This window comes from Pteropus medius, unplaced genomic scaffold (genome assembly GCF_902729225.1).
Source record: "Pteropus medius unplaced genomic scaffold, Ma_sr-lr_union100, whole genome shotgun sequence".
NCBI classification, from domain to species: domain Eukaryota; kingdom Metazoa; phylum Chordata; class Mammalia; order Chiroptera; family Pteropodidae; genus Pteropus; species Pteropus medius.
In genome coordinates, this window is record NW_024355205.1 from 12,513,264 (window position 1) to 12,526,288 (window position 13,025).

At 36.3% G+C, this 13,025-nt stretch overlaps 1 protein-coding gene and 1 pseudogene across 1 annotated transcript in view; both read right to left on the minus strand.

Moving 5' to 3' along the window:
• Nucleotides 1–13,025, minus strand: part of OTOL1 (otolin 1) — a 96,826-nt gene that overhangs the window by 78,070 nt on the left and 5,731 nt on the right. The window lies entirely within an intron of this gene.
• On the minus strand, nt 3,979–4,706 carry LOC120598609 (tubulin-folding cofactor B-like; annotated as a pseudogene).

A 13,025-nucleotide genomic window follows, 5' to 3' on the forward strand; every position in this document is an offset into this window, starting at 1 on the left:
CTCCATGAAGGGAGGAAATCAGCCTGTGTTTGTCACTGTTGTATGCCAGAGTGGGCAAAGCTGGACATAGGTGCCAATAAACTGTTTATTGGATAAATTAATGAGATCATCACAGGTATCCATAGCTGTGATAACATTTTTTAATTTTCTAGAATAACTTTAAATGACTTGTCCTGTTGCCGAGCTCCTAGAAGGCTACAAAGACACAAATTTTGGCTTCAGAACAGAAGGTATTGTATTTTATACCTAAAATACTTGCTAGTGACACTTCAAAATAGTCAGAGGAAACAAAATGTATCAAGCAAGCTCTAGATGCAAATATGAAACATTAAATTAAATATTAGTTTTATAAAAATAAAGCTGCCATACAACCAGTAATTCCTCCTCTGGGTATTTATCCAAAGAAAATAAAACCACTAATGTGAAAAGCCATATGTACCCCTATGTTCATTGCAGCATTATTTACAGCAACTAAGATATGGAAACAACCTAGGTGCTCATGGATGAATGAATGAATAAAGAAGATGCAGTAAATGTTTTCAATGAAATATTACTCAGCAATAAAAAAGAATAAAATCTTGCCATTTGTGACAACATGATGAGCCTAGAGGGTATTACGCTATGTGAAATAAGCCAGACAGACAAAGACAGATATCATATAATTTTACTTAAATATGGAATATTAAAAAAATGAATAAACAAGACAAAACAGAAACAGACCCATAGATGTAGAGAAGAAGCTGAAGTTTGCCAGAGGGGAAGAAGGTGATGGGGACAGAAGGATTTAACTGAATACAGAAGCAAGAAAGCATTTTAAGTGTTTTTATAAGTGTCTGTACACGTTGCAATATGTGTCCACAGCTTGCTTTAATTATGTCCTGGCAGCGACAGTGGGGGACTAGATACCACTCGATCACCTCTAACTATTGATGTTTGCCATGTTTCAACCCCCAAATAACTTATTAACGTATGCTCAATGAACCAGCTGAGGTCAGCTCACACACAGCAATTCAGAGAGAGGGAACAGGCACTGGCACATGCAGAGAAAAGCTAGGGGACAGAGGGACAACCCCCAAAGGGGCTTAGTTCCTATGTGTTTGGATTCTCCTGGATTTTTGAGGCAGCATCCTGACCTGCGTTTTCCTCGAGCTGTTTGAATGAGTTCCTTACCAAGAGCTGGTTGGGGTTGGGCATTCGAAGGTGAGCTGAAGGATATCCTTGGGAAACATGGAATTCCAGGTATCTGGCTCCCAGGGTAGGAACAGGGGCTAGAAGGAGAGGAGGCTGAAGGCCTGTGAGCGAGTGATTCGAGGAGGTTATCTCTGGCTTCAGGAGGAGAAAATTTAAATACATATTAGTGTTGTGAATTTTTTTGAATTTTTAGGTTTAGTTGGATCCTAGCAAATCTCTCTGTCTATATGAACATAAGATCTACTCAGAAAGAAAATTAAAGCTTCAGTTAACCCGTATAATCCTAGATTATAATTTTGCCACTTAAAAAAAAAACTTTCATTATCAACTTCACTATTAAGGAAGAAAACTAATAACCACTGAGCACTCTCTATATGCAAGGCCATGGGAAAGACTCCTTTACGAACATCATCTTATTTATCACATCAATATGTGCTTTCAGATTGCTAGATAATCTAGATTCTAGATAGCTACTGAAACCTACAGTAAACCAGTTAGGCAACTTTTGTGTTCAATTTAAATTAAACGATTCAATAGCTAAATTGAAATGTAAATTTCTAATACCTAACACACACCTTGCACCTGTGTTCAGGGACTAGAATTGAAGAAAATAAACATTGGCTTTAGTAGATGAGAGTAGGAAAGATATTTGCCAATCAAGTCAAATCAAATACTATTTGATATAGCCGCATAGGACAGGCATTTTAAGCACTTTATTATTTCCTCATAAATAAACAAACAAAAAACTCAATTTTAAGGGCTGCAAGTGATATTTTAAAAGGATACAGAGAGGGCAAGAATGGTCATCCCATCCTTCGCAAGAGGCACAGAAGGTCAAAAATCTCCCCTAATACAGAAGGGAGCAAATAAAACTGTATCGTTTGCCAGGATGATTAAAATGCAGAGTGTCACCGAGTGCCTTTTCCACTAAAACCTCCCTCCCATCTCTCATTCTCTATCCTGTCTCTCTTACCAGCTGAGCCACTTTTTATTCCTCTTTTTATTCTAAGGAAGAATCGTCTGCTTGTATCTCTCCCCATCTTTTCAACATCCCATCCTCGTTTCCCCACTCTTTTCCTCCCTTTTTTCTCCCCTAGCGGCCATGATAAATTGAAGCCTTCAATTTTATAGTTCTTGATTGGAAAATTTTATAGTTCTCCCTTAAGAATGCCTCAGCTTTTTTTAAATGAGCTCCAGTCTTGTTTAAAACTTCAAGTTTGTCTAATTACTACTAAAATTGTCATGAAATCTGCTAAGTCCAGAAAACCTAGTTCGAAGCCTTCATGAAAGATAACTTTCAGATGGATTTGTGAAAAGCAGATTTTTGCAGACCTGGAGAAGGAGGACACACTGCAAGAGGGTATGTATCTAGGAATGCTTGACCACTTGTAAAGTCAATCATTGAATTAAGAAATAAATAAATAAAAAGCGTGATGAAAGAAAAACCCCAGTATGGAAGATTTGGGGCAAATAAAATATACCATTACCGAGATATAGTGAACTCAAACTATTACATTGTTTAGGTATAAAGAATGAAAACCTGAAGCAGAAAAGAAAAAACAGTTTGTCTTGATATAAGACATTTTTCACAAGTAAAGGGAAATTATGAGTGCTCACTTTGTTTCAGCTATTGATCTTCTTAATTGCTCCTTCCTTTGTTATTATTGATTTCAAAATCAAAAATGAGGGCTTAGCATTTATTCATTTGCTCATCCCTCAAATGCCTGCAGTGAGGAGGGGTGAGATGATGGGGAAAAGGATAGTATCTTCTTCCTCTGCAGCTTCTAAACTTAGAGGCAGCTTCATAACCAAATGCCTCAAAAGGGAGGACACAAATGTTGATATATTGCTGACTGAAATGACTTGTCCTGCTTATAAACATCAGAGAACAAAAAACTGCTTCAAGATTCCTCGCAACTTCAGAGCCACTATCGGGTCTCACCACAGGTCTTAATTCACAGTTCTGTTATTTGTCCCTCGAAATCAGTTCTTTTATTGCTACGTGCAATGAGCTGCATTCAGGCTCTCTTCTCCTGGGACCTGAAATATCCTGAGGACTTACGTGTGGATTTGCAGTTCCCAAAGACATCCCAGAGAGACTTCTGAGCACGCCCTGTGTCACATCCAAACGCCACTGCAGGAAAAATAGCTTTCACCCTTAAAACCTGGAACTGATCATGTATTATTCACACAATAGTTTAAGGAAAACACCTAGGTAACCTGTTACTCAAAATTGTATCTCAACTTTCCTCAGCAACAACAATAATCTGAGTCTTTTTCTTGTAAGAAGCTATGAGCCTTCTTAAAACTAAGATGAAAAACTAAGATGACAATTTATATTTAATTTTCTCCTGAATTAGATTTGGATATTTACTATGGAAATGCACCTTCATGACAAAGGTCTTTGCTTTCTTATATTTGTCATCTCTAAGAAACTCCTAAATAGAAATGTTGAACAGTTCTATTCCCTCCAAATAAACTCCATTAACTATGTTAATGGAAGATAAGGTTAACATGAAATAAAACCCAAGTAGTGCAAATATTTTACTGTAAATATTCATGCTACCTACTACCTATTTTATCAGAGTCGCTGACAAATTAAAACCAACACCAAACCCAAACAACTTTTTTTTCTCCAGGGCCAGCAAATTTAATACACAAGTCTCAAAAGTCAGCGGCAAAGACAAAGTGAATAAAATAAAAACAAAGTCAGAGGAAGAGGGCCACATAGAGAGGAGCAATAAGTGGGCAAGTGCGCTGGAGCAGGAAGCTGTCCTTCCTTGGGCATCACATCTCATCCAACCCGTAGTCTTCCTTGGGGAAGTCCTCCACAGTCACAACTGATGGCCTGACAAAGGCACCTACTTGGCCTGGCATTTAAAGTAGCATTTCCCATTCACACTGCCATCATTTTTTCCTAGTGGCTCATCATAGTGGACACCAAGCTAGTAGCCAGGCTTGAAATCTGTGCATCTTACATACATGACAGTGCCCAGGTGAGGGGACTGCCCAGACGCCGGCGCTTCACAGCCGCTGCACACAGGGATGGCACTGGCCTGGGCCTTCTCCTCTGTGGGGCGCTGGATGGTCTCAGCCTCTCGCTGTGCCCGCTCCTCTTCGTTGTATCGGCCTAGCTTGCTGCCCTTCAGGAAAGTGAACTGAATCTTGCCTCCGGTCGTAGTCTTCTTGTGAGAGCTTGTCTTTCTCCACCTTGGACACATACTCTCCAAGGCCAGCACCGCCGTGGTCTATGACGTGGATGCGGCAGCCATCATCGGGGTACGAGCCCAGCAAGGCACCCTCCCGACTCAGCTTACTTCGCTGTACAACTCGTCATCAGCACCAAACAGCTCCAGTTCCATGCAAGAAGCAAGGCTGCACACCACAAGCTCTAGTTTACACTTGAACTCAACTATGTTAAGGCTGTGACTGTACCGCTTTTCAGAGAGAAAGCTATTGAAAGAGCCGCTGATGAAAATGGTCACTGTGGGAGCCGATAAGCCGGTCACCTCCATCTCGCCACGCCCTGCCGGGGCCGCAGCCCGGTCTGCCCCCAAACACAAAATTTTTTAAAGATTATCTCTCATTTTCTAGCTAAGTCACTTCCTAATAAACAACTTGTCTCTCATAACAACCCCAGATTCAGAAGTCAAGCTCAGGAAATTACCAATTTCATGGACCTCTAGAATCATTTGAATATAACGGAGTTACAAATGTTACACTCACATATGCTAAGTCTATTTCATGGCCTCTGTTAAATGTTCACCTTTCCTTTATATTCATTGGTTTGACTCTCAAACAATTAATAAAATAATGAATATGTGGTTAAGAGTGGTTCAACTCACATCTTCATCTGCAAGTTCTGCTGTGTTTCACTCGCATCTCAGAAGTCCCCTGTCCCTACTTATATTTTCCTATTGAGAAACAATACTCTATTATCACAGATTTTAACCTGGCTCCCTTGAGAAATACTTCCTGGAGTATTAGGTTATTTCTTTTTTAGGACTTTATAATTGAAAGTTTCTTCAGCTTGAGCCCAGGCATCTTGAGCCATCATCATTCATCCACTTCAGACCTGAAAGTCATGAGTCAACCACAGTGGTTCCTTCTAGGCCACATTGTGTGATATCCTTAATGATAACCTCCCATTTTCATCATTAAGAAATTCTCAGTGGTTCTCCTTTCCCCTTTCTAATAAGAATTATGTAATCAGGGGTCTAGCACGCTCCTCTTGGTCCATTTGGATCCCTCACCTTGACAATGTATTCCTGGTTGGTAAGTGTTCTCAGTAAATACTAGATACACATTCCCTGCTATCCTTTTAATTGCAGTAATTTAACACCTGTTTAGTCCATCAAGGGCTTCTCTATTGGATGCTCAACCAAATGCTTAACTGAATGCTCAATTCTAAAGCCTGAAGCGGAGACATTCTAGGAGGTGTCAACTCATAAAAAAGACCCCTACCAATGAAACATAAGTAGAAAAGAGTGTCTAGATGATTTGCTATATCTTTAACTCCATCTTTGGTAATCAGGTCTTAACTTTCATTAAGTCAAGATTCTCACATCAATGAGTCACTGAAATGTGACATAGAGATAACTGTAAGCCGATTTTCCAAACTCTTTGTTAACTTAGGAGTTTAAGAAAGAAATATATCTGCTGAGTGAAACCCTTCTTTTAGCCCTAAAGGAGCTAGATGATATGACAATATACATTTTTAACGTGGTATAGTAAAAATCACTTGGTGCCACCCCTTTTTTTCCTCCTGATTTTTTCCATGTGCTTCTCAGCTTAAAGCCTTTTAGAATTAATACAATGCTAAAGGACAATTCTGAATTGTGCTCTAATTTCATATTTGACATGAACCGAGTCCCTTCGGCCATGCCAATTAACCTGTTTGGCCTTAATATATCATCCATAAGTTAACTTTCCAATTAAATGGGGTTAATATTTTTTGTTTTCTTAATGGGGTGCTGTAGTGAAAAGAAAATATTATGAACTTTCTATGGATATGAAAGTAATTTCTCAATTCACTTCAGTAAGTACAAAGACTGCCAACCACAATTTAAGATACTAAGTCAGGTAGGAGGAATGCAGGGTTGACTAAGACATGGTTCCTGGACATTACTGAGTTTCATTCATATTTGGAGTTTAGAACAAGAGTTAAGAAAAAGAAAAGGGCAAGACTTGTACACTGAAAACTACAAAACACTGCTGAAAAAAGTAAAGATCTAAATAAATGGAAATAAATTCTATGTACATCGATCAGAAGACTTAATATTGCAAAGGTAATATACTCCCCAAATTGATCTACAGATTCAATCTATAGAAAGGGATAGAAAATCCCTACCAAAATTTAAGCTGCCTTTTTCACAAAAAATTGACAAGCTGGTTCTAAAGTTTATATGAAATATAAAAGATTGTCTTGAACAAAATTGGAAAAAACTATTATCTCCCAATTTCAAACTTATAACTACAAAATTTATTACTACTGTAAAGCTACAGTAAACAAAACAATATGATATGGCATGTGTCTAGATTTATTGATCAGTAGAATAAAATTGAATGCCCAGAAATAATCCTTTACATTATGGTTTTCAATTTGAGCTGCTATAACAAAATATCATAAACTAGATGGCTGATAAGCAACAGAAATTTATTCCTCACAATTCTGGGGCCTAAAAGTCCAAAATCGGGGTGCCAGTATGGTCAAGTTCTGGGAGGGCCCTCTTCTGGGTTACAGACTGTCAACTTGTTACATCATCATATGTTAAAAAAAAAAAAAAAAAGACCTAGCTCTAGCTCTCTGGCCTCTTCTTACAGGGCACTAATTCCATTCATACGAGCTCTAATCTCTTGACCTAATTACCTTCCAAAGGCCCCAATCCCAAATACCACTGGTAATCCATCACAATAGGGATTAGATTTCAATATATGAATGGGGGGGTGTGGTGTGGTACATAAACATCCAGTTTATAACAAGGGTCAGTTGATGTTGGCAAGGATGCTAAGACTATCTAAAGGGGAAAAAATAGTCTTTTCAGTAAATGTTGCTGGGACAACATGATACCCACATGCAAAAGAATGAATTTGGATACTTACCTCACTCCATGAAAAAAAAAATTAACTCAAAAATAGATCATACACCTAATTGTAAAATCTAAAACTCTAAAACTTTTAGAAGAAAATACGAAGTAAATCTTCATGACCTTGGGTTAGCAATTATTTCTTACATATAACAACAAAGCACAAGAAAGAGAACATAGAAAAAAGAGATAAATTAGACTGTATCAAAATTTATTAAAAACTTTAATGTTTCAAAGAATACCATCAAGAAAATGAAAGACAACCCATAGGGTTGGGAGAAAATGTTTGCAAATCATATCTGACAAGGGACATATCCAGAATATATAAAGAACTCTTACAACTCAACAATTAAAAAGACCCAATTAAATAACCTAATTAAAAATGGGCAAAGAAATTGAAAAGACATTTCTCCAAATATATACAAACAACCAGCAAATACATGAAAAAATGCTCAATATGTTTATTCATTAGGAAAATGCAAATCAAAACCACAGAGAGATACTACAATGGCTAAAATCACAAATACAAACAATAACAAGTGATGATCACAGTATAAAGAAATTGGAACCCTCGTACCTTAATGGTGCAAATGTAAAATAGTGCACCCACTTTGGAAAATTTTTTGGCAATACTCCAAAAAGTTAAACATAGAGCTATCATACGATCCAGCCATTCTACTTCTAGATATATACCCAAGAGAAATGCACATATATGTCCACACAAAAAGGTGCATACAAATGTTCATAGCAGCATTAGTCATAACAGCTCAAAAGTCAAAATGACCCAAATACCCCTCAAAGAATGAATGGATAAATAACATGTGGTATAGCCACACAATAGGATATTATTCAGCAATTAGAAGAAATGAATAACTGATAAACACTACGTGAATAAACCTTGAAAATACTACGCTAAATAAACCAGTCACAAAGACCACATGATTCCATTTATATGAAATGTCCAGAACAGGCAAATCTGTAGAGACAGAAAGTTGCTAAGAGGTTGCCTAAGCCGGAGGTATGGATGAAGGAATGGGAAGTCACTACTAAAGAATATGGGATTTCTTTTGGGAGGCATGAAAACATTCTGAAATTAGATACTGATGATATTTACACAACTCTGCAAGCATACTAAAAACTACTGAACTGTATCTTATAAATAATTGAATTTTATGGTATGTGAATTACATCTCAATACGTTGTTTAAAAAAAATAACAGGTAGAAAAGCATGACAGCCATTTAAAAAATAAAAATATGGAAATCAATATAAGCTTTTGGTCATTATATGCAGTGATTCGGTTTCAACTTACACAAGCAATGACATGTAGTGACCTGCCTGATGTTTAAAAGTCTAGTCCTATTAAGAAGTATGTCTTTGATGATTATTACATGGTTTGTGAGATGCTTCACCAGATTCCCCTGATGTGTCCCATAAAACTGTCATATCGAGTTTAAATACAGGTCACTAGATCAGATATTGAAGACTGGAACAGACTACCCAAAAAGGACTATGGCCTCATTTCTGGTTGCCACATGTTTCCACGAGTTTCTCTTCCTGTTGTTTATTCTTGATGTCTGAATTTTCTTGTTGCCTTATTTTCTTATTTTCACCCTAGGTTTGTTCTTTTTATTCCTAATAGCAAATCTAATCTGAAAATATAATTTGACAGTAATTAAAATAATACATTTACAATGAATGCCAAATGCTCCCACAGAAAAATGTCACGTTAGAGCAGCTATGGATTTTCATAGTATATAAGAGTAAGAGAAAGTTGTTTTATTGAAAATGAGTGACAACTCACTCAGTAGGGATTAGGCAATAATGGGGCTGAAGTCCTCCCTTCCTCATTACACAACTATTCATTATAGCTGAAGAGTTTTATTCCAACTTAAAGATAAGAATGGAAATCAGAAGATTGTTACTAATGAAAAGCTTAAAAAAAGTAATAAATCCCTTAGCAAAGACAAAGTAAGTTTGTTTTGGGCAAAGATGTAGTTACATGTCAAAATCCAAAGTAAAATGGTTTATTCATTCATTCAAAATATTTGGTCACAGTGATAATCGATTTTATGTGTCAATTTGACTGGGCCTTGAGGTACTAAGAAATCTGTTCAAACATTATTACGAGTGTGTCTGTGAGGGTGTTTCTAGATGAGATTAATATTAGAACCTGTAGAATGATCAAAGCAGATTGCTCTCCCAAATGTGGGTGCGCCTAATCCAATCACTTATAGACTCCAACAGAACAAAAAGGCTGAATAAGAAATAACTTCTCCTGCCTGACTGTTGACTTGGGTATCAGTCTTTTCCTGCCTTCAGACTAAAACTGAAAAATCAACTCTTTTTGAGTCTCAAGCCTGTCAACTTTTGGATTGGAATGTATACCATCAGCTTTCTTTGGTCTCCAGCCTGCCAACTACAAATTTTGGGACTTCTAAGCCTTCATAATCAAGTGAGCAAATTCTTTATTTCTCTCTCTCCCCATCCCTCCACTCCTTCAATAGATAGATGATAGATGATATATAGATAGATGATAGGTGATAGATGAAAGATGATAGATGGTAGATAATAGATGATAATAGATAATAGATAATTGGTTCTGTTTCTATGAGAACCCTGAAAAATAGAGCAACTTTAGACCAATTTGTATTTCAGATATTGAGAGTTCTGCCATTACTATTCTCAATTAATTAATCTCTCTCTCATAAAATAGGAAATTATCTTTAAGCTAATTTCTACTTTCAAAACCCAAACATTTTTATTTTTTATCAACTACTTTTTAGTAAAAGTCTTTAAAGAAATGAAGGAATTGAAGAATTTTATCTCTAAATATGTAATACTGAATTAAAGTATATTTTATATTGGTCTGGAATATTAGAGTAAACAATGGGTCTCCCTAAAAAAAAAAAAAAAATGGTTCATAGAAAATACAGTTGAGTAAGTCATAGTTACTTGGTACAAAAAAAAGAGGAAAGAGAGGAGATGGGGAGATAGGAAGAAAGGGAAGGATGCATCAAGGAAGGAGGAAGGAGAGACTAATCACATTCCTGAAAGACTAGTTTAAAACTATATATGTTATAAAAATAAAACATTTTAAAAAGTAAAATAGATGTATTAAGCATTTTGTAAGGGCCAGACACTGAGCTAACTGCGGTGAAAAATTATATAAATAGAGCCATTTTCAAATGAAGTTGGAGCCACCATCCCAAAGGAATTGCCTTGCACATCTTTACTCCTTAAACATTTGGAATGTTCGAACTGGGTAAAATAACCTTTGAACTGAGCCAAACCAACACTATGTTACAAACAACTGTTTGTAGAGCTAACAGGAAAGCAGACATCCTGACTACATACAGGACAGAAAATTAAAGACAGTCTTTAGAATCAGTAAACAGCCATGTAGAGCTAAAGAACAATTTAGCTTATTAGCACCAATAGAAATTCCTTCTTTCTATTCATGAAATTATTTCCCTTCCCTACTCATAAAACCCCCTTGCCTTCACCCTAAAATCAGAACATTTGGGGTTTTTTGCCTAAATCAGTGCTTTCTTTGGATCTCAAATAAATACTTAATTTCCTCTCACTTTGACTTTTTATTTTAAAGTCAACACTACTTTACATGCATTGAAATCTCATTGAACTCTCAAAACAAAAGTAGTGAACACTTATGGGATAGTTACTCAGTGTCAGGCATTCTTCTACATGCTTTTTGTATATTAACTCAAATAATTCAATGTTTATTATCTTTTATGGCAAATGAGAAAATTGAAACTTTAGAGAGGTTTAAGTAAGCTATCCTCATTTGCAACTTAAATTCACAAGTTAAGTGGTCAAATTGAGATTTAAATATGGAAGTATGGATCCAACATCCATTCTCTTAAGCAGAATAACACAACCACCTTCTTTGAGATATATATGTGAGAAGTCATGGAAAATTTGTTTTAAAGTGAGTCAACAGTGTATTGCGTAAAAGACTGGTTTTGATGTCCAACTCTTAAAGTTGTTTCACCTTAGAAAGAGTTATATCCTTTCTGATTTTTGGTTTGCTGTCTATAAAAACGAAATAAAAGATACTGCCTTAGAAAAAGTTCCTACTCATGGCGAGAAAAAGAGATGACTTATGGAAACCTTGGCGGTAGTAGTTCAATAAATGATAGTCGTTATCATCATTATTTCTATCATTATTATTCTTTTAAAGTTTGGCAGAGTTCAAAGACCCAAGCCATACAACTTTCCTGATTTGTTTGCTTTGTTTTCAACCTGACAGTTCTAATTAATGAAGAAAATAAAATTCTACATTGATAGAGGGAAAGTAAAACAAAAGAATTGATAGTAATGGAGGAAATCAGGTGCATCTTTATAACAATATAACTGGGAGGGGAAAATATTTCCATTTTACAGAAAAACAGAATTACCCCCATATTCTGAGAAAAAAAGGTAAATGTAAGATTATTAATGAGCTTTCTCTTTACTAGCCAAAAGGAAATTGGTTCCTTTAATTGATTAATGTATTTCAGTAATTTATCCAAGTACCTGATTTAACCATGATATGGTTCTAGAGAAGTTAGCTGGTTTGGCCAAAGGTACGTAGGTAGTTGGTGACACAGTGAAGACTAGCATATGTAATTTCATTAACATATGACAATCTCTTCAAATACCTTTCAAATTCTATTGAATAGTATAAAGAAATTAAATAATATTTTATGTCAGTATAAAAGTAAAGAGTTAAATTTTTCCTTTGTGCTTCTCTTTAATATAGATTTAAAGCATTTTAAAATTTCCGATTGTATATCAATCAGAGGGAATTTTTGTTGTTAATTTTATCCTTACTGTATTTTGATGGATTATGTAATCTTTATGATTTCTGCCTTTTAAAATGTGTTGATCCTTATTTGGTGATCTAGTTAAGTTTTGAGAATGTTCTATGTTTGCATAGGAAAAAGCATCTATTCTCCATTTGGGGGTACAAAGATATACATAAAGGTGTATTTGTGTTTGGTTATATTACATATGTGTCATTTAAGATTGTTTTTAATGATCAGGATGCTTCTGCTAGCTGTACTACTTTCTCCCATCCTCCAATTGGAGTAATTGCAAGATCGCATACCCATGTCACAAACCTTTGGCAGAAAGTGAGACCTGTTTCTATACTTCCAAAAATGTACAATCACATGGGGGTAGGGGTGGGGGGCAGATGTCACTATCTAGTGAGAAAACTAGATAATGAGTAATGAGACCTACAAACTAGTATATACTGTCCCTATCACGAAATGGGCTTGGCAAATGTAGACAAGTCACTCTCCAGATGAGGAAAGGAGTTTTCCAGTTCCTCATCTCTCCCAAAGGAGGAAGTCATACTTTTTCTGCCAACATTTTCAGGTTTGTCAGGAGAAGCCAGGAGATAAGGAATGTGAACAATATAAAGCAATAAAGAAATTTTAAAAATACTAAGTGTTTGCTAATACTTAGATAAAGGTGAAGGAAAAGATAACAATGTAAAACTGCCAACACAGGCCTCACTCAGTTGCTATTGGTTCCCTTCGACCACCTTCAGCTTCCTTTGGGGACAGCTTCTCTCCTGCATGGAGAAACCTTAGCCTAACAACATGAGTCCTTCTCTATGCAGCATCAGCAGCTTGGAACCTGCCTGAAGCATGTTGTGAAAACGAGCAGAAACCTGCCGGCAACTAAAATTCGTGCTTCAGCCGAGTCAGCCCTGGCTGAGCATGTGCAGTGCCTCCTCAGG